General features: G+C 33.5%; 1 protein-coding gene and 1 long non-coding RNA gene across 3 annotated transcripts in view; one reads left to right on the forward strand and one right to left on the reverse strand.

Moving 5' to 3' along the window:
- LOC127850264 (uncharacterized) overlaps positions 1-24,364 on the reverse strand; it is a 209,730-nt gene that overhangs the window by 22,623 nt on the left and 162,743 nt on the right. The gene's annotated exons all lie outside the window — the stretch shown is intronic.
- Positions 19,863-23,533, forward strand: LOC127850265 (uncharacterized). Its single transcript, XR_008035177.1, has 4 exons — positions 19,863-20,419; positions 20,580-20,653; positions 21,401-21,496; positions 22,147-23,533. It is a non-coding gene; the product is annotated as an uncharacterized LOC127850265 (long non-coding RNA).

Consider the following 24,364-nt stretch of genomic DNA (forward strand, 5'->3'; position numbering starts at 1 on the left):
TAAATCTTCTTCCGAACAACTTTGTGCATGAAACGCGGTCGCCGAAAGTGCATGCTTACTTAAAAGTGTGACTGCCGCCTCTATTATAATATACCTCATCAGACAACCTAAAATTATTTATATTCTATTTGTTTCAATGACTTTTTTGTGCTAATGTAACAATCTGTGGTCTAACAGGTTTAACTGCTCCGGCAGTAGCAGTTTATCTATAACTATTCTTGAAATCGCTTATCAACATAACAGCAGTAAACACATTCACGTGTGCTTGCAAAAAACAAAATAATCTTATTTATTTAATCAAAGCTATGCTATACTTAGTTTTAATAAGACCAATACAGTATTGCCGTTAATCATTGAATCTAATGGTGTGCGAAACAACAAGAATGTAAACAATCGATGCAAACTACATGCACTTTTGATATAAACTGTGATGAGCATTGTGTGATTGTGTGACTGTAAAGTTACAATATTTACTATTAGGGATAGTTGCATTGTATGCTTGTTATGCGCATGAAGGGCAAACAAACTTTTACCATAAATAGTGAAAGTGGCCTTCATCCATTAAGTTTCTCTTTTACGAACAAAACATTAAGAAGAACGCATCTAACCGGTTAGAATACCTGTAGTGTACCTGCATGCAGACACCATTTGAATTCATATTACAACATAATCATTGTGTCATCAAGTCTATAAACTAACAATTAACTTGATACATGCATCAGAGTCTATCCCACATTTTAAGCGATAAAACATTTATTTTCTTAACGCATACACAGTTATTTTTTTGTTGTATAATAACCAAGAAATCGTTTCTAACGCCATTCTAAAAGGCCTTTAATCGACCAAAAATAAATGTTCGTATCGCGTGTTATGTACATAGTGTAAATCGAATAAGTACACAACGTTCTAATCAATTCTCCGTTAAAGTTCATATTTCGATTCCACATAAAGCGTTCGATCATAGACAAGTCTGATAACATTTAACTCGCACACAGTAATGTTCAGGTCATGTTCTTTTATATAAGATATAACACATTTTAAAACATCAAAAAGTTACTCAGCCCATAGTATTTAGTATTGTTAAAACAAATGAGAATTTACTTACATGTTTGTTAAAATAAACGAGCATTTCGAAACTATTCAGTTAAAATTCTGGAACCATATTTTTGGAATGACATGTTTGAAACCAACCAGTTATACACTACAATTCTTCAAGTACAAACTTTTATATAAAATCAGTTATAAGGCATCAGCAGAATGGTATTATATGTCATAATGTGACGGAAACAATCGAGCATTTTTGGAGGGAATGTAAATATGCTAAAAAACACTTTTGCAGAACTGTTTCAAGGTTTTGAGATATTTGCTAACAGTGTATATATACATATGCACATAACAAACAAACACAACACACATGCTTGTTTTTAGACGGTGTTGCCAAAACGTGTTTTATTATATCAGTTTTAAATCAGGCGATTTATAGTAAATTGTATTCCGTATGTCGCTTATTGTGCACATTGCAATATCGGTACATATAGTTCAGTAATTCTCTTCTAACATAATGTGTATTGTCATACATGCCTAGGCTATAATATGCATTACTTATTTTAGATTTTGGAAGATTTCCATTGATTGGGAAATAATTAGTTTGTCAGTTCCACAGTATTCGCGCCGCCGATTGAAACGTCCCATCATTCGTATACATATTATCGAGCGTAAACCATATTTATAACAACTGCGATAAAACAAAACAGGCAATAATAATCATTGGAAACAAACATAATTATTGAACATTTAACAAACATCCATGGAAACGCAAACGATCAACATTCTCATATGTTCTCAATACCTGTTACAATCATTACCAACAGCAAACAAAAAAGGAAACCTTTTATGCAAATATGACGCAAATGTTAGCAGCTTTGTTCATTACAAATCAAGCTTTATACGAAAAAAGTAACAAAAATCATTACATTTATGTATAGGGAATATCGTTTTATGGAATTTGATAAAGTCAGAGTACTTTACCCTTTTTATATGACCTCTATTTTCGGATCATTTGTTTCAGAGTTTGAGAGCTTTGCATATTTTTCGTTTTTTATTGTTTTGAAAGTTAATCGTTTCCTTCTTGAAGATATTGTTTTTAAATGAGATCGATACAAAAATATGCAGTGACATCCCTTTATAAATTATCTATTAATTAAATTTAGAATGTCAAGGTCGGGGATCGGTGTTTTGTAATATAATAATACTATTTGTTTTGCTATGATCGCATTTTTGTATGTTAAAGATTGTTTTGAATACACTTTGGGACTTTTCTAACGCATCACTTTAGAAACTTGAATATCTCAGTTATGAGTTAAGATGTTGATTAAATTTTTATATACGATCAATTGACTACATTCTAAGCAAGCTCACGATACAATCATTTATGCGTGACGATTGGACGCTTAAGCACGTGGGGTAGGTGTGGATCCATATATTTGCACTTCGAAATGTTGAAACGCGATTTAATTCTAGTTTTGTTTCAATTTAATTATTGTTGGTGGGTTCTCACACAAGGAAAACATAAAATTAATTTACAAAACAATATAGTATAAATATTTAGGAGCGCAATCGTGCACTTTGCATTTTACAGGCTACCTTTCCCACTTGCTAAAGCGTCCGGTCGACACGGAGGAATGATTTTATCGTAAGCTTGCACATATTGTAGTCAAATGATCACATGTGCAATTTTAAATAAAATTATATACTCATTACTGAGATATGTAAGTTTTAAAAGTGTTGCGTTAGAAAAATCACCATGTGTAGTAAAAGGCGATGTACATGTTATTCCAATTTAATTTCAATTTTATAGTTCTAGGTAAGTTTTTACTCAAGAAAAACTATTAATTAATTAAATAAACAATATGGCTCGTATGAATATTCAGGAGCGAAACGGCTCAATCGGCATGTTGAAAGCCGGCCAGTTATTAAAACGTGTACGTTTGTACGTTTGTGCGTTTTACTTTTCAAATTGTTATTATTTTACGTTGTGCGACTTTGCGAATTTGACCTTTGAAGTAACGTTTTTAATTTGTTAAGTTTTATATTTTGTTGTGTTTCTATTTCAATTAATTTTTGAGGAATTATCAGATATGTGTTGAATTATTCGTGGTCCAAATATCAACACAATGCGTTAAAAAGTAAGGGAGCTGTATGAATATGATTAAGTGATGCGTTAGAAAAGTCTCCAAGTGTATTTGCCGTACTCTGCATGAAATAAAACTGACTGTTATACAAATGTATCCGCTTTTCAAATTAATGGGGGACATTTCGCTTTTATACGTCTGTTATTTGATTGCCCGAAAGGTCAAACTGAAATTCGAAGATTATTACATTGCGTTTGCTAACGAAGACACAAGCATAATTACTATTATTATGTGCTGCAACGAAACAAGTTGCATTCACCAATCTTGCATCTTGACAGTGCGCGTATATATATATCGAAACAAATTTACATGTGACTACATTCTAGAAAGTCTCGATTGAAAGAAATTTCTGATGAAATCTGGAAACGTGTACAAAACAGTTTCATGTATAAACAGTACATGCAGCTTTGGAAACATGTCTCTCCGTTCTAAAAGGCGCGTTGAGTACACTGAAAGGCATAACTTTCGATGCAGAACCACGTGCGAGTAGTGGCTTTAATTAGAATATGTCGAATTATGGTGACACACTTCAGCGATGCACTGGATTAAATGACTGGACTGTAACGTATCCTAACTGTCAATCGTTATGTCGATTTCATGTTATGATTTTCATTTTTCTGTCTAGTAACGACCCTTTGATTCATCACTTTAACTTATAATTACGACACCACGTACATGCCTTCATACCTTCTTGAATACATATATGACATGTTGATGTGCAAATGTTCCGTGTGAAACACTAGTCACAACTGCCATGAATCATCACTAGTATACATACATATTTCTATAAATTTAATATTTGGAATGGAAAATATGAATCCGCATTAAGCAGATGGTATATTGCAAAATACTCGATGACACAATGTTTTGATTATAAACTTCATGTTTAAACCACATTTACTTGGTTTATTATGAGAGTCCTGTAACAGAACTGAACATAATGCAACGCAAAAATAATTAAAAATGACCTCTTATAATCATAAATCATGTTTACAGCCTTACTCTTGCGTAGTTTTTTAATTTGTTAGATGCAAAGTGCACCTATTGTAGCATGATGCATACTAATACAATCGCGCACATTAAATACTACCAGATTTCGCAAAATATGCGTTTGATGTCACTTAAAAAAAAGAAACGAATATTTGCTTAACCAGAACGCACACATTATTTTCATACAATCTGAGGTAAAAATTGAGTTTAGAACGATTATCACGATCAATATCGTATTCTTAAAGGGGCTATTTCACGTTTGGGTAAATTGACAAAATTGAAAAAAAAGTTATTTCAAATTCACACATTTGTGCTTTAGTTATGATATTTGGGAGGAAACAGTAAAACTGAACATTAACCATGCTCTAAAATAGCCATTATATGCATCGTTTGACGATTTAAAAACCCGAAAATTATAAGGAGTTGCAACGCGAAACTAATTCATAATTTGGAGAGATCTATTGCTGTCGTTATATTTTGTGAAACCTCGAGGATTGCTTATATAAAGTATAAAATGCATCTGGCATTGTATTCGGAAGAATGGCCGATTGGTCTTAGTGGTAGTCTTTTCACTCCAGGACTCCAGGGTCAGAATTCGAGCCCTGCTGAGGGTTACCTTTTTTATTTTATACTTGATTTGTAACTGGAGCTTTGTATCAAATTTTTACATTTATCAATATAAAACATTTAATGAAAAACTTCAAAACATGCCAAAATATGTGAAAAGGCACCTTTAAAGCAAGGATTATAATAGTACATTAATCAGAATATACAAAACAACAATCATTTGCATATCAAATAATGATACGATATCATATTTCAGTGGTACGAATAAGTGCTATTGACTATCAGTAATATAATTATTTGCTTTACAAAACAGAATCTCCTTTGAATGAACGGTCTATTCATCAAATATATGGACAAACCGTCGCGTTTCGGACATAATGTAGGCTATCGACATATGCGTCAATGAGTGTCGCTTGACCATGATATAATTGCTATTTGTAAAACAGTAAGAATAATACGCGGGGTTGTTCATCTGCAGGGCGTCATTTTTCGGTAGTCTAAACACACTTCATTGGCGCGTGTACACTATCACGGGTCAACATTTAAGGAACACATGTGTCCGAAAATGCAAGCATGGCTTATTATTTCAATCATGCAATAGTAACCAAATAAATGCAGCATATTATTAATTTATTTTATATAATTGAGCTCTTAAATTCATAGAAAATGTCTGCAACCGTACCTTCTGAGAATACATATGTTTGTATGTACAAGTCAAAACAACTACAAAGTTAAATCAATAACTCTCTGTTCAAGTATATCAAACGTACAATGCAAGAAATCTCATGTCATTTCACTGATTTGCATCAGGTAATAGTTTATTGAAAACTTGTATGGTTTTCGAACGAAATTTGTTATAAATTTCAAAATGCAACGCAATGCAGAGTAGTATATTGTATTGTTACTAGACATTATTGTTAAAATCTTGATTCAAACAACAATGCTCTGTTCTATTGCAATAACGTCGTTTCTACAACTGTGATTGTAGTGAAAGCATTCTGAGAAGACAGCTATTCTAGTTTGGAATTTATATTTATTGGACGAGACCTAACATCACGTTGGTTACCAATAACAGTGATGAAAAGTGTTATTACAAACAAATACTTAAAACGAACTTTATGAGAGTTCCTCGACTCATAATGACCGGTAATTGACTTGGAATTGGCTGGCTAGGCTCCGATCATCTTGCTATTCTTATGGTTATAATCGATACAACATGTAAAAACAACTTCTTGGTAGTCGGAATAAGCCATTAACATCTTAATGACAAGTTCCACATATGACACGTTTAATACTATTTTGAATGCGTACAGTTTATTGGCACATTGCACATTGTGTACTCACAGTACAAATTACAGCCTATTTTGATTATTAATGATTATCTTTGTGTAGCCCATTGTTTTGCAGACCATTATTTATCTAAATATATAAATAATTTGACTGTGTTTGCAGTATAAGAATGTGCATCTTAGAAATTGTAACTATGTCAGAAAATTCATCCCGGAATAGAAAGGAATCTAATAGTTGCGAAATTTTCAAATAGAACATTAAATATTGTTTCAAAATGTTCAGCAGCTCGATACAGTGTCTTGCTTAAATAAACTCATAAAATGTTTTAGTGCAATATTTTAAAACAACTGCTATTTGTTTAGTGTAGCTTTAAATACCTACGATTTTTCTCGAAACGATATGTCATACCAATAATAGAAAGCAGATGTGTTGAAAGAGTAATTTCTCATTTTCACTAAACTTACTGTAGAACAAAGGTGTCCAAATTGTTTATTATATACATGGAACTATTCCACCTCGTGTAAATGTTGGCGTGCCCTTGTCAAGAAGCCGACCGAATTGCGGGACTCCTCGATCAGGATTTGAGGCTGCACTAACCACTGAGGATTAATGTGTGGTAGGATCCCGAGAATCTGCAGGAGAAGCTGTGTGTACCGGTGGAGGCTCTACAGAAAAAGATAGGTTCCAACATCGTTCGCACTTACACATTAAAATAGTTAGTTGTATTGAACATATTCGTATTTTCAGTAAAAACAAACACACACATAAAACCAAATAATAACGCATCAGCTTTTTAATCCATTTTAATTACGTTAAGGAAGTATTCAAATGATTTCCAGCAAAACTGGAAAACCAAACAGTAAAATACCGGCAAGAGCTTCTAAAATGCTCGCGCACTTGTAAAGAGTGTGGACATGTTGGTTACATTTTGTTGTTTGGATAACAACCAAATTAGTTTCTCCGTCGAATTTCTGAATTAAGGTATAATGTATGAAAATAATATTTCAATACACACATTCAAATATAGCACAAACTTAAGACAGAAAGTAATTTGTACGGATGGTATACATTCGTGCAAGGCTAATAACTGTATACTTGATATAAATGTAAAATGTATGCAATGCAATATTAGTAACCATTTTATGAGATACCATAAATTAAACATTTGGGTCGAGTTCCAATTTATGAAATACATTAATGAAACATTGAAATTGAAATACAATCGCGTCTTATACAAAATGATTGTGGGATTGGATATTTCGAAATGATAACACATCAGAAATATGAACACATGCCAGTAGAACAATTATGAGAAACAGGTCAGAGATAATAAATGTCGTGGTAAAATATTGTATATGAATGTTGGATATTAGGCTGTATAATTAACTAAACTCTAAACGAATCTGCTACATAACGACAAAGCTGAAGTGATTTACAATTACAATTCGTGATTTAGTTTTTTATGATCCTTTAATCACAACAGTCCAATTTTACTGAAAGTATTGTATTAATTGACGGTATAATTTATAATTGTTTTGCGGTATGCAATAGCCGTGATTTAAGATTGGTACATGGTCTTCATAACTGTCCTTGCACTGAGCAAGTTGAACAAATCTACGAAAAGAGAACCTTCAGCGGCATAATCCGGAGAACGGCACTATTTTAGAAAGCGATAACATATGGCAAGAAACCGATTGCAACGCAGCGAACCATTAAAGGGGCCTTTTCACAGATTTTGGTATGTTTTGAAATTTATCATTAAATGCTTTATATTGATAAATGTAAAAATTTGATACATAATTTCCAGTCAAAAATCAAGAATAAAGTTTAAAAAAGTAAAAAAGGTAACCCTCAGCAGGGCTCGAACCTCTGACCCCTGGAGTCCTGGAGCAAAGATATGCCACTTAGAACTTTCGGCCCTTCTTCCCAATACAATGTCCGATGTATTTTATACTTTATATAAGCAATCCTCGTATTTTAACATAGTATAACGACAACAACAGAACTCTCCAAATTAAAAATTCATTTCGCGTTGCAACGCTTTATAATTTTCGGGGTTTTAAATCGTCAAAAGATGCAACTAATGGCTATTTTAGAGCATGGTAAATGTTCAGTATTACTGTTTCCTCACAAATATCATAACTAAAACGAAAATATGCGAATCTGAAACAACTTTTTTTAATTTTGTCAATTTAACCAAACGTGAAATAGCCCCTTAAAGCATGTTATCCATAAACGTCAAGTGTGCGGTACATTATGCCAGCAATTTATCCCCCCCCCCCACACACACACACTTTCGATGTCCTTCGCTAAAAGTACATTAAATGACGCCGTAATTGAAAATAAATCAAATATTTGCTTTATTGCTTAATTGCAGCAATGTATTACAATATAGCACTTAGTAATGATGTGATTTCTGTAAAGGAACTCATTTTATTGCTTTGTTTTCATATATAAAAGTATTCAATCTCATTTTATATCCTAATATAAATCCTAAGATACGGTAAAACTTATTTAGATTTTCATTGGTACACTGTACTAAAAATCATATTTTCACAAAAGAAAACCTGCTTTTCGTTTGCTCCACGTAACATTAAAGACAAACCATTAAAACGTTAATCATGCTGTAAATGAATATAAAGCTTAAAATACATTCAAACGTTACTGTTTTCTATATAACTAAGCACTTGAAAATGTTACGTTGAACTGAACGATTTGGGATAGTGTTTAAGAACATTGTTTATTTAAGGTTATATAATCTCAAAAACTTTAAGAGAAGTCGTATGCTGAGATACAGCATACTCAAAACTAAAATCATTTGATAGCATTCATTGTGTTGAGTAGATAGCTTGTTTTACTAACAAGAGTTCCAGAGATCATTCACCTGTTAAAAAAAGTCTGGAAGCATTTACAATTGTGCGTCTGAAAATTAATAAGCCATTGTGCCATAGACGCGTTCCGTATTTTCTTTCACTTACATAAACGCACTAATATTGGGCTGTGCAAGTTTTATATCGTTCAGTATTATATGTTAAAAGAAAGTCGTTTGTGTGAGGTTTGTTTCAACGGCGTAGCACCCATAAATGCCTTGTATTATACAGAAAAGTAAGTAATTATACTTATTTTAGCACATTCATTAAAACATTTTCAAAGGTTTGTCATAAACACAATTCAATTAAGTTCAATTGTTATCTAGTTATTTGCATTTATATTTTGCATGGAGTACACGAATCGAACAAACATTTCTCTTCTCATTAATGGCAACAGGGTTGTTTGATTGATATGCACTTATGAAGCAACAGTGTAATAGGCGCATGCATCCAATATATGAACTAGCGCACTCCAATGTGATGTGAATACATACATCGAGTGTGATTCAGTTAGTTAAATGGCATGCACCACCTCAATTGCTGTCGTCTAGCTCTGTTAATATTGGACGTATCTGAGTCACAGCATTGTCTGTTTGATGAAGTAATTCCTCAGAGAGGCATTGGTACATGTGGTACAAATTCCTAGACACCGAGTATGTACGTCATGATTTCGGCTTAATTGTGTATACGTTTACACACACGGACTTTTAACATAAATGGCGTTGCTCTTTTATATCAGTTCAAACCGTCCATTTTTTAATAACACTCATCGAGTATGATCAAGCTAATATTTGATGCATTCACTTCAATGCAGACGTCTAGAGAATTCTGTTAATATTAAGAGTAAATATTAAGGCAATGTACTCTTTGTTTTATGTGGCGATCAATCTACAAGGAGACATTGGCAAATATAGTATATATTACCTTCAATGCAGACGTGAATAGAGCTTTGTGAATATTGGTTTATCAAAGGTACTCTGTATTATTTAAGAATGTCTACAATTAAAACAACAGTATGCTGGCTAAAACAACCGTTTCAATGTCATAGAATTAAATAGTCTACGAGATACGCTCGGACCTTGTATTTAGTGGGTGTAAGCTATTGAAAGTGTGGTCATATTCAAAGCTTTTTACATAACATCACAGGCAAACATGTAAGATACATAAACATGCAAACGTTATGCAAAATCAGTAAATAATGTTAAAACTGTTTGCAAACGACCAATCGCCATACATGCAGTGAGTATGTTATATAGTGTTCATTCGAGTTAAGGATCTAGTAGGAAGTACTGATGTGATAAAACTTCAATATGGGGACACTAATCGAAATACGTTCAATGTTATATATAGGCCGTGCTTTGTGGTAAAAATAAAATAAAGTGAGTCTAAATGTACGTTAGTTAAACACACGTACGTCAATTATGTCATACTATATCAATAAGCACGAGTAAAACTCGGTTTCTTCGTTTTACAACATAGAGCATATATTAATATTCATACATGCAGACACATCATTGATGAATCATAGAACACTATAAACTAACACTGGGGATGATGTATTCGATTGTATGATAAAATATGCATGCTGGAAACAATTTTAGCAAACCTCACATAACTATTCAAATACTTGTCAAGTTAAGTTTAAGATTCAGAATAGATCTACTTTCCTTGAACAGATAGGAGTCCAGACAAATCCTATCTTCGGTTTACAATTAAACCAGAGCGCAACTGAATTAGTTTCCTAGGTCAATGGTATAAAGGATTTCGCAAAGACGTTATACTGACCGACAATGAAATCCGGTATAAAAACACAATATCCCTTGCATTGAATCCGATATATAACGTAATGAATATTGTGTGCGTATGGACATTTTTAACAAGAACATAAATTATGCATGATGTAATAGATGTGCGCATCTACGAAAAAGACGTTTTGAAACTGTATGTTTGGAACGCAATGACAGTTGATAAAATACCAGATACAAAATACATTATACCAAACATGAGCTTTGGGTATTTCTGGAAAACTCAAGCGCATGGCGTTCTTATGAGTTAATTATGATTAATTCTAACACGGCACGCGACTTTTTTTCTATAGACAAAGAAGGAAATCAAGTGTGGGTTATTCTACAATAAATTATGGGCGGAGCTTGATGTTTCGAAAATAGTTCCGAATAAGCAAATAACATATTGCAGTTAAATGCACGTGCTAAAACCCGCACTAAAAGAAATCTAATAAATGTAGCATGTATATAAATGTAATGAAACAGCAAATTGTATAAATGGTGATAAGTGGCATAACCACGTCTACAAAGAATGTTATTTGTTAGGAAACGTACTTAAGAAAACATTTATAGCCTACCAGCTTCTCAGTAGCATCAATAAACTTGACGTCATTTATTTCCTATGATTGTTGTTTTCAATGAAAGTGACGTCATTTTCAAAATATTTATGAATGAAAACGACGTCATATATGTTTGTACAATTCAATGACGTCACTAAATAGTGAACTTTATACTAAGAACGGCGGAGTATTGAAAAAAATAGTTTACGTCTAAGAGCTTGAACCAAATCAATCAGAATCGTGTTAGAATCGAAATAATATTTTTCTATGATGGTTTGTTGTCGAATAACCCACAGTAAGGAGTATAGATGCGTGCTATCAAATCACTCGTGCTTCGCACTCGTATTTTAATTCCTACGCATCTATACTCCTTACTGTGGGTTATTCGACAACAAACCATCATAGAAAAATATTATTTCTTAAATAATCAAATCCCATGTGTGAACAAACATCTAATATTATTTTGTAGAAAATATTCGTTTTATATAAGCGACATCAGGTCACTTTATAACCGTTAATTGACCTAAGACCAGAGGTGCTTCGTGTTTATTCAGTTAAATCCTTTTTGGAAAGTGACCGACCATGAATATCACCAAATAATAAAATACAGAAGTGATGGTTATTTATCTTATAACATTTATAGTCGGGATATTATCATACCTAACTTTGAAGATAAGCACAGGAGCTTTGCGCTAGTTTACGCTCAACCAGTTCTTTACGCAAGAATACAAAATCTGCAAGACAAAAGTGTTTCTTTAGACACTCTGACGTTTAGAAAACATAATGTTACAAAAAAACCTGTCAAGCATCCACCTAGGACGTTTGTGATTATAGAATATGATAATAAATTCAACTGCAGCTTAAAATTCAACATTTTAAATTAATAAGGCTTTACTGGTTATAAATATTCACTTTTGTAATAGTATGCTCTAGAGTAATACTCGAATGGAATTCCAAATACACAAAGTGATAATATTGGTAATAAAAATAACTAAACGACGTCTTAGTCTCGTTCTTGTATTGAAGTTAATATCATTTGCCAATTGTCATAGCGTGATTCATGTTCACGCAATTACGCAATTCTTGTAAAGTATACGTAAACGTCAAGGCAGACACTTTATTCACACTATGTTGATCGAGTTTAGACTAAAACCAAAATAAATCTAATTTTGATATCAGATTTAAAAAATACACTCATTTCCCCATAAACATGATAGACTACACCTGCAGAAAGGACAAATTGTTTATAGATGTCGCATATAAACGTTTCGTAGGAATATTGAAGCTTCGAAAAAATAGATGGGAGTGCAGTATTGTTAAACTTCTTCAACTAAGGCAAATTAGCATAACTACATCAACATAAATAACACTTTGTCTGTTGCAAAACACAATCACATCTTCACATTACAACTGCATGTTTAGTCAATAAAACGAATAAAATAATCAAATCGAATTGAGGTGTTTACATCGACTCTGTTAAAACATAAAAATTATAACATCTTCAAACGTTATTAAAACTCAAGAGGTACAAAGAACGCAATGTAAAGCCAGTACAGAAGTAAATATGCTCCATTAACTGACGAAAACAGTTGGCATGTTAGAGAAACTAAACGAAAATATCGTGCAACTAGCAGTTCTTCTACGAAGGGCTCACCCCACCCACCCCAAGGTGACTTTAGCGTACACGGAACAATAAAAACAACATGCGAACAGTTCTCCAAAATGAACATTGATCACAAACTGACATGTCTGTTTGATATGCTCTCTTCAAATAACTCGTTAAATAATAAATTTGAATGTCTTCACCAAAACTATATCCGCTCACAAACAATTCACGATATTACGGAGGCTCGTCTGAAGCTTTTAGAGTATCAAAGCATTGACATGGAAGGCCGTTTCCTACGAACTAACTTGATATTCAGCGGCCATCCCGAGTCTAAAAGCGGTGGCAACGAAGACCCTCTCCGAATCATACGCGAGTTCATTAACAACAAACTAAGCATGGACTCTGCAAGTGTTGGCATTGTCGAAGATCGTCGGATAGGCCGGCGCCATGTCGCCCGCTCCCAAGGACTTCAACGTTGTATGTTCATCCTTGTCACCTTCACAGACCTGCGTGACGTGAATGCCATAATGGACAACGCAAAACTGTAACGTGGCATCTCTCGTGACTATCCCCGCGAACTAAGTGACGCCCGTAAGCAGCTTTGGCCAGAGTTCAAGGCGGCGCGAGATAAACACGGTGCTAAGTACGTCAAACTGGTTTTCCCTGCTGCGCTGGTGATCCATGGAGAAACAGTAAATAACTTTCCCAGATTGACATATCCGTGGTTCCAGAAAAGCCGATGTTACGGCACATGTGGAACAGCTGTTCCAGCAACTATCGGCGTGCCTACCCCCAGAAGCGGCAAAGGCAGGCTCTGATTCGCATCAGCTCACACAGGAACCAGGGGTCAATGCGCGCTTAGAGCAGCGCCACAACCAATCCACATCCGGAATTTCCCATGAATTGAGAGAGCCATGCGTTGAGCCGGGCAAGCGCATACAGGTACAGGAGTACATTGATAGCGCATCGGATGCATCAGACCAGGAAACCAAACCGGAGCCCCAGCGACCAACAAACACTTACCCGGGCACCGCGTCACCTGTCAGCAAGGGAAAGAGGCCCGCAGGCGTCACAAATTCCGAGCTGGGTTACTTGATGAAGGTTCACCAAGCCATGTCCAGCATGTCTCCAAAGTCTCCACCCATTCGCATCGAAGACAAAGCATCATCTATCAGCAAATTTAACCAGACCCAATCGTCCATCGTTAAGGAACACACGGGGAATGTGGCATTTTGTGACCGATGTTTCCAGATACCGTGCTCCTCTTATAAAACGCACTGTGAACATGTCAAAGTCTTCGAAATAGGAACGTAAATGAAATCGCTCCTGAAAAAAGAAACCATGTGTCAAACTATGTAATAGTGACGTTTCAACGCAAAATATCCTTAAAATTGGCTCCCTAAATGTATGTGGCCTAACAACTAGATCCAGATTTACCGATTTTGTAGAATATGTTAATACGTTTAATATACTATGTGTCCAGGAAACCAAACTTGACCAGTACGATATTGTTTCTGTACCCGATTATTCTTTTTTGTCTAAACCGAGGCAAGACAAATACAAAATAAAGTCAGGCGGTCTGGGTTTTTTTGTTAATAGAAACTAATTGTAAATACGTATATTGGTTAAATATATGTGACGAAGTTGACAGTTATATTATTGGTAACATTTATATTCCACCAGAAAAATCACGTTTCCATAACGATTACGAATTATTCTCGCTTGAAAAAGAAATAACCTCAAAATGTCTTCAATATGATAAACTCTTTCTAACTGGCGATACAAATAGCTATACATCAAACTTGCCGGATTACACGATTATAGACAATTTTCTATGCGAACATTTCCAGCTTGAAGAAAGTACATTTTCCCCCCTTAAACAATGTAGACTTACTGAACCAAATGAATATCCCCATTACTAGCAAATCACAATGCGCTAAAGTAAATAAACCCGGAACCAAATTACTGGAAATACGTAGACTGAATAATTTATTTATTTTAAACGGGCGGGAAGGTAAAGACTCTACTATCGGGAAATTCACATTTCGTAATACATCGGTTATAGATTATATAATTTCAAAACTCCAAATTGTACACCAGTTTAAAGAATTTGAAATTATTGAACTAGACGGGCTATACTCTGATAGTCACTGCTTGCAATCTATGTCTTTAAAAACATCACATAAATCAAAACAACAAGCTACAAATGACCATGACCAAGAAGGCAAACATAACTGCCAGTTTTCGAAGTGAAAATCGATAAAACAGCAGGAATTCGTCAATAATCTTAATGAAACAAAATTAGCCAAATTAACCAATATGTTAAACAATTGTCAAAATTATAATATCAAACCTTATTTAAACGACGATAGTGATAAAATATCAAAACTATTCATTGAATCCGCTAAAACTGCATTCACTCATAATAATAACAATAATAATAATCATACTAATAACAATGATTATAATTATAATAATAACCACAAAAGAATGGCATGCCCTAAAAATAACATATCGCACAAACCATGGTTAGGGCCCCAATGTCAGTCTGCTCGCAATTAATATAATAGTCCTCGTAAAGCGTATTATATAAACAAATCCAATCAAACAAACACAAGTTAAACACCGCAAGTCGCCACTACAAGCACGTGCTTAATACATTTATCCGTAAACACAAATATACTGCGGAAAAAAGATTACGCACTCTTATCTCAAATCAGCCTTAGGACTACAGGACATATCTAAATAGCCTTAATACAAAAACAAGTGATAAAAGCCCAACCATTGAAAACATTTACGATTGTTTTCACAAATATAAACTCTACCACTTATATTAACGAAACACCCCCAGCAATGGACGACACATACACACCCGTCATACACACAGTTGAAACCCTAAATAGACCGATTACTGCGCACGAAAGCCAAAAAATGATGTTAAACTTAAAAATGGTAAAGCGTCTTCCGAAAACGACAATATCTTAAATGAATTTATAAAGAGCACTTCGCATATCATGCTTCCAGTGTACTATAACCTATTTAACATAATTCTAAACACCGGTGAATGCCCAGACACTTGGCTGATTGACACCATAAAACCGATTTACAAAAAACAAAGGATCAAATACTGAACCTAGTAATTACCAACCCATAACAATTATAAGCTGCCTTGGAAAATTATTCACCACTGTTATTAAACAAGAAATTAATTTATTCTTGAGTGAAAATAACTTACTCAACGAAAATCAGGCAGGAGTTCGTGCGGGATATTCAACAAATGATCATATACTTGCATTACACATATTTATTCAAAAATAAAGATCCGAAAAACGTAGACTATTTTGTTCATTTGTCGATTTTTCTGATGCATTCGACTCAATTTGGAGAGCAGGCTTGTGTTGTAAAATTTTCAAACTAGGAATACGAGGAAAAGTATTTGAAGTTATAAGAAATATGTATGAAAATATAAAATCATGTGTCTCATCAAATGGCAATAAATCCCCTATGTTCTACAGCTCGTGTGGTGTTCGCCAAGGTTAAAATCTATCCCCCATTCTGTTTTTTTATGTATTTAAACGATCTGGAAGACTTTTTAAAACTACACAGTTTAGGAATTGACATGGAAGTTGTTTCTGGCGATACCACATACTTTTTGCAGTTGCTTGTCCTGCTATATGCAGATGACACAATATTATTTAGCCAGACCGAATCGGATTTTAATAATAGCCTTAGACTTTTTTATAACTTTTGCCAAGAATGGAAATTGAATATTAACTACTCTAAAACTAAATTTATAGTCTTTGAAACAAATAAACCAAGCAAATACAGGTTCTTTATTAACAATCAACTGATTGAAACTGTGAAAGAATATAAATATTTAGGAGTAGTTTTCACTTCTTCTGGAAGATTTTTGAATTGTAAAAGACATTAAATAGCCCTAGCCAATAAATCAATGTTTAGTTTATTGTCACGAATCAACAATTGTGACCTTCCCATCGATTTACAAATTGATGATTTGACCATACAATTCTACCACTCTTAACATACGGATGTGAAATTTGGGAGTACGAAAACCTAGATATTATTGAATAAATTCACAGCAACTTTCTCCGTAGGATAACCAAAACAAAAATGTCTACCCCAAAATACTGTGTGTATGCTGAATTGGGCCGATATCCGCTAGATATCGTAATAAAAATTGATATTTTAGATCATGGTAAATGTTCAGTATTACTGTTTCCTAACAAATATCAAAGCTACAGCGAAAATTTGCGAATCTGAAATAGTTTTTTTTATTTTGTCAATCTACCAAAAGGCCCCTTTAAGTGAGACCGTGTTTGAGGATTACATACAAAAGCAATGTGCAAATGCATGTCATAAGTTACATCGTCAATAATACTGTGTCAATCGTATGTTCTGTTTCACAAAGATTGCTAAAGTGGCATGTTTATATTCTAAGGCATACATTTATCAGTTATGAGTCAACATATTTTCAATATGTGAGTAATGCTTAAGCTTTCCAGAAATGCATTCGACATCCGACCACATATGACATAGTATATCACACATTCGTGCTTTTCATCTTTCATATACGTTTTAAACATTACATTAGCTGACACTGAGATTTTCAGTAGATTAATATGCATACAATAGAGAATCTGGTTTTAAAAATCATAACGCAACGTTTTGCCATAATTAGAATATGGTTGCAACAAATAAACATTTGCAATGAACAATGTCCATTATACTTATTAAGACAACTAGCATACAGTAATTGTACTGCACGAATATGAATTGTATATTCACAAACGCATATACAATCATTTAGATTGTTGAACATTAGAATTCTTGTTATTTTAAGAAATCACACTTTCAGGTTATAAACAATTTAAAGGGCTAATTTATGAAGTATTTTAATGTTTTTGAAATGATACCTTTTGATCCATGCTGTATTAATTATGTTAAAGGCTCGTAAAAGTATAATGAATTTTATGTTCTCTTCAAAGCGGTAAGTACAATGCAGGAGTTATAGTTAATAATGGTTAATTACAAGGCAAGTATTAATTGCAATACTGAAATGTCTGCATTCTATTCGTATAAGACACATTACATTTAAAACGATCTCAAGTGATCAGAAGATATGTTACCATGCGCGATCAGTTTGCAGTATAAGACTCTTATGCGAAGTCAAATAAACAGCTACACTAACACGCACGTTTTCGCTCTTTGTTCTAATTTCTTATTGTTTCCATGACAATACTTCAGTTTTAAGCCGTTCGTCTGATTATGACGTTTAACTTATTGGAATAAATAATAGAATATTTGACATTAATAAGTAAAAACATGTGTACATGAATTAGATAGACTTCCTCGTCGCATTCCGCAAGTGATATTTCCTCGAACTAATGCTCAAGAAATGGCATAACCAATGACATAACCACAGGAAGCATTATCAATATTTCCGAGAATCGTATAAATGCGTACGAGTATTTATGTTTTTATCTGAACTTTCATCTTCTGAGTTGCTTTAAAGTTGTCATCAGTCTGTGAATGACGGTTGATTCATCGAATTCACAACTGATTCAGATACATTTACTTTTAAGGAAAATATTGACGGATCTCTCAAAAAGAACGACCACATTAAATAATGCATTCTTGGCAAACATGGTTTAATGGTGTTCCATCGCGTTCCAAATTGATGCTCATCATCGCATTTCCCCCCCCCCATTCTATGAATTTTTTATTAACGTATTTATTTTATTTTGTGCATGCATAATAGGTTGTTCTGGATAATACTGTTTAGAAAACTAATACGTTAACGAACGTAGATGTCAAACAAATAAAATTGATGAAGTTCAAACCATACTATGCTCTACTCTACCAATACTTAATGTGACACATATATGATAACGGGATTAATTAAAAACATATGAACAAATATATCAGATACAACTGGTTAATCCATTTTGCATAAAAATATCAACTATATTGAATTACATGGTTGCATGAACATTCATTTATATGTGGATCATAGGCGGTTAATCCTATGAGAAAACTTCCTTCGTTTTCAAGTCTTGCTTTGTTTGTTTTATTTTCTTTTTTACACCGTGCATAATGGGTATGCACTTACACTATTCACACCTATAGCTAGTATATATTTCGTGATTCCAACCTCATACTTGACGTCGGATCTAAAACCTTCTTGTGGAACTAAACGTAGATAACTTGACTGCATTAGTTGTTATGGCACATAATTGTTTATTGAATTGATAAGTTGTATGAACTCCATTTCATTCTCACTACTATATTTAATATGGGTGTTATTATGCATATCAGCGTTTTAATCTCGTAATAAGACCTTATAATTACAATCAAAATATAACTTGCATAAATTACCAGATCATTTGTAAATAATAATATCAATTAGTTGTTTCGATTGTATAAATGTATTTGACCCTACTCATGCTTGTGTTTCATTAGTTTATTGAGTCATTACACTTCAGTGATTGTAATTGGATCTATTTAACTCGTGTTCAATACCGATTCTAATATATTCATCGTCGGTTTGTATATATAGTAACTGAAAGAAATGTTATTTTTGTGTGGATCTTACTGTACACAACCAGATTCACACCATTAACGTTTTCTGAGAGACTTCATGATACATCGGCTCGTGGTTGACTGGTTGACTGGATAACATGTGTTTTTATACGAAAATGTTTCCTTCTTCATGATCCTACTGCCCTTGACATTCGTACGTCACGAAAGATTCTGACATAAAACGCCTTGATATTTAATGATGCATGTAATAATAAAATTGCATATAAGCTCGTTTGTTGAAAATGTTGACGCAGTTTACATGTGGTTTCCTATTCACTTCGTATAATTACTTCCGATCACAACTCGAACATAGATATATAGAATTGATGTTAAAGGGACTCTCCAATGGATTATGGTCTGAACAAAACATAAAATTATTGTTTTAGATATTAAAAACGATTATCGCCTTTGATTTAAGGATATAAAAACTCAAAGCAGACTAAAGGAAGTATAACACAAACCAACACATAAGCCCAAGCGGATGGGAATTCCATATTATATTTCAAAAACGCCGCTCGACGTTTTTGACCTAAAAATAAATGTAGCTGAAAATCAGCTGACAAGTCACGTGGTACATGGTACTGTCATTTATTTTTGGCATAGAAATAACATTATTTCTAAAGAAAGAGATTTAGCTTGTTGAGCAAATAATTGATTTTCATTGAATATTTTTGATAAACCAATAAAATATAATTCATATTTAAATCAATATTTTTATTGGAAAATTACTTTTCACAAATACGAATATGCGGTCGAAAACTGAAAGCCATCAGAATTCAAGATGGTTCGGACAAAAACAAGTGCTAGCGCTAAGACTAAAAATAACAAGAGATGCAAGGTACAGGCGTAATAAAAGGGAAAGGATAATAGACATTGGTATTCAGTGTGATCGATGGAGAAGAGTTAAAGAAGCTACTGGGATTGAAAAGGACGAGAAAATGATGGAAATATTGATCGATGCGTAAGTCTTCTTCATTTTCAGTTTGTGTTTCATAGCTACTTTTCTATAAATTCCCGTAATTATTTTGCTACATAATGAACACGATTTGACTTACACACACACAAATCCTTATAATTATAAAAGATTTGTTTTAGAAATGTACAATGCTTTTAAATTTCAGAACTACTTATGAACTAGAGAGCTTCAACAATCATCTTTTGATGTACGCTCCAAACCAAAGCGAAATGCTCTCAGGTAAATAAAAAGTTAAATGTTTAAAAAAAAAACACTTGTTAAAGTGTTTCTTTTTTATTTTATGAACACATGCTCATTCATTGAACAAAGGAATATATGCTCTTTATTTTTGAGAATTTACATTTTAATAGTGTAAAAATGATGTACCCTTTGTGATAAGTCTCGTAATAAACTGCCTGAATGACTAAAATATGAATATATTTTAAGCTCGGCTGTTTTCGGAGAAAACCCGAGGTATTGTCATAGCCAGCTCGTCGTTGTTGTGTCGTCAGCCAGCTGCTCGTTGTCGTGTTGTCCGCCGGCGTCGTGCTAAAACTTTTACATTTTGCTCTACAATCAAAGTGCTTCCACCTACAACTTTGAAACTTCATATGTGGATTCACCTTGATGAGTTCTACACGCCACACCCATTTTTCGGTCATTAGGTCAAAGGTCAATGTCCCTGTGACCTCTAAAAAAAAATTATGACAAGCTTTCGAAGCCTAGCGTGGCACCCGTAACGCGGTGCTCTTGTTTCATCATGTGATAGTAAAATTATTTATGAACAGGATTTTTGTATTTGTTCACAGGATGTTTAAACAACTAGTAGTTAATCAAGAAATGAATTCTGATTATGAAAATGTCAAGTCATTGGTGTTGAATTAGTTCATATCTAGTGTAACATCATCAAAGTCCTAAAGGCAGATTTTCACATGATGAGTTGCATGATATTTTCTGAGTTTCATTTCTAAAATTATTTTTTTTCAGCTATGCTGTTTATAGATGCAGGTGTCAGTTAGCAGCAATAGATTATTCAAAACACTTGAATCGTCCTGTTTTGTTGGACAAAGAAGGAAATGAGAGGTATTTATATTATTGTTTTCGCCCTGTATGTTGGTTTGTTTGTTTGTGTGTTTGTTTGCGTCAAACTTTAACATTTTGCCATAACTTTTGAAATATTGAAATAGTAACTTCATATTTGGCATGCATGTGTATCTCATGGAGCTGCACATTTTGAGTGGTGAAAGGTCAAGGTCAAGATAATCCTTCAAGGTCAAAGGTAAAAAAAACAAATTCAAGAGAAGTAATAAGCTTTAAAGAGTTCATCTGAACCTACCAAATGATAAAATAAAATAAATCAAAGTGGCGAAGTAGGGGAGATAGTGTTTCTGACAAACACATTTCCTGTTTTTATTAAATTTTAAATTGTAAGGATCAATTTACAGATTTATGTTTACTTATTGAAAGTTTTTATTATTAACAATTAAATTGAATTTACAAACATAATGTATTTAAGCTCAAATTTGACACATTCATGTGATATGAATAATAAGTATACATTTTGCAAACAATGCTCCTGTCATAAAAGAACTACTGTAGCATAGTATGCACTGAATCAGTAAATTTATATTATGGCATATATATTGTCTATAGATCTTTATTCTTTTGTTTTGTTTTAGCAATTGTCATTTCATTTTTTCAAACATCATGTCAGTTATAAAACAATCTTTCAGGAGAAAAAAAGTGTACTCAAAAGCTGCTTGTAATAGGAGCTCAAGGCCTGTGAAAAAAACATACATAACCGGTTTGATCACTGAAGTTATAAATGAATTCACCATAGGCAAGAAAAGAATAAGTGGCAAATGTGAACAGCTGCCTGAAGACTCCAAAAGATTTAGGTCAACTATAGCCCCTGTCACCCCTCCACCTACATCAATACTTAGAGATCAGCATGTCTCTAGATTGAGAAAAGCGAAAAAATGAATTGTTGCCCAAGACGTGTTTGATATTCATTTGAAGTTGACGCAGAAGTTATCTTTGTTAGATAACTATTAAGTTTCACATCTTTAGTGTTAATATAATTTTAGAAGTGTTTTGAAAATGTACAATCTTACATTATGTTATAAATAATGAATGCTCTTGGTTGTACAATGCAATTACATTTTTTAGGAAGTTTTAATATTGAATTTAGCATAAAATATGTGTTTTATGTTATATTATGGCGATTTTTATCAATACATTTTTATGCTCCCCCAAAATTTATTTTGGGGGGGCATATAGTCGCCGCTTCGTCTGTCCGTCCATGTGTCCGTCTGTGCACAATTTTTGTCCAGGCTATTTCTCAGAAAGTAATGACTGGAATTCAATGAAACTTTATGGGAAGCTTCACTACCAAGAGGAGATGTGCATATTATCAGCCTGTTCTCTTCAGATGATTTTTCACAGAGTTATGGCCCTTTGAAATTTTCCATTGTACATATAGAGCAATTCTTGTCCGGGCTATTTCTCAGCAACTAATGACTGGAATTCAATGAAACTTTATGGAAAGCTTCACTACCAAGAGGAGATGTGCAATTTATCAGCCAGTTCTCGTTGGATGATTTTTCACAGAGTTATGACCCTTTGAAATTTTCCATTGTACATATAGTGCAATGCTTGTCCGAGCTATTTCTCAGCAACTTATTACAGTAATTCAATGAAACTTGATGGGAAGCTTCACTACCAACAGGAGATGTGCATATTATCAGCCGGTTCTGGTCGGATGATTTTTCACAGAGTTATGGCCTTTTGAAATTTTCTATAAACTGTACATATAGTGCAATTCTTGTCCGGGCTATTTCTCCCCAACTACTGACCGGAATTCAATGAAGCTTTAATCCATCCATCGTATAATTTTGTCCAAAGTTATGCCCCTTAAGACGTTTCCTTTTATCTGAATATGTAGTGCAATATTGTGACAAAAAAAAACTTTTGGGGAGCATCACCAGTCACACCGGTTTCTTGTTACACATGTAAAGAACACAATTTTTCTTACAAAATGTTTAGTTTTTTGTTTGATTATCGATATGTGTTTTGCATTGTCTTCTGTATTACCTGTATTTAATAAACCATTGTAGTCAATGTCTCTAAGCCTCTTATAATTGACCTCGAGAGTAGTTTCCTCTTTAATTATCGATACTATGAATGTGATAGTGTATCCAGATATGCCTCAGTGTTCTATTTACACATCAACATTTAATACTTTTTAATGGCCATACTCATTTGAAATGCAAATCACCTAAATAATTAAATGCCAGCATCATACACTCGAACCAACTTCAATGAGTTCTCAACTCCTGTCACATTTGTATGTGCATGTATTTAGTTCGATCCATTTTCTGACACCAGATGAATATGATACAAAATTTGTAAAAAAAAATTAAACTTCAATGCATGGATCAAGTTCATATCACACTGAATAAAATACCTCAATTGTATATCAATTTAATAGATAGGAAAAACTCGGCTGAGCTAAAATGTAGACGGTCTGCACAGGTTACTACATAAAGTAAGCACACAATAAACAAAACATGGTTGAACAATAATAAGATACTATTTTTTTAAATTTCAACAGCAACTTGTTGCTTTTTTATTGATTTCAAAATGTTTATTCATGCATTAGCATATGTCATGTTTGAAATGTATTTTAAGAAACCTAATCTAACAAAATATCAAGTGTGAAACAAAATGACTCAAAATAAAAATAAACAAGGGCTGTATGTAAAACATGCATGCCCCTCATATGGGCTGTCAGTTGTAGTGGCAGCCATTGTGTGAATACGTTTTTTGTCACTGTGACCTTGACCTTTGACCTAGTGACCTGAAAATCAATAGGGGTCATCTGCGAGTCGTGATCAATGAATCTATGAAGTTTCATGATCCTAGGCGTAAGCTTTCTTGAGTTATCATCCG

Source organism: Dreissena polymorpha, chromosome 11 (genome assembly GCF_020536995.1).
Source record: "Dreissena polymorpha isolate Duluth1 chromosome 11, UMN_Dpol_1.0, whole genome shotgun sequence".
Lineage (NCBI taxonomy): Eukaryota > Metazoa > Mollusca > Bivalvia > Myida > Dreissenidae > Dreissena > Dreissena polymorpha.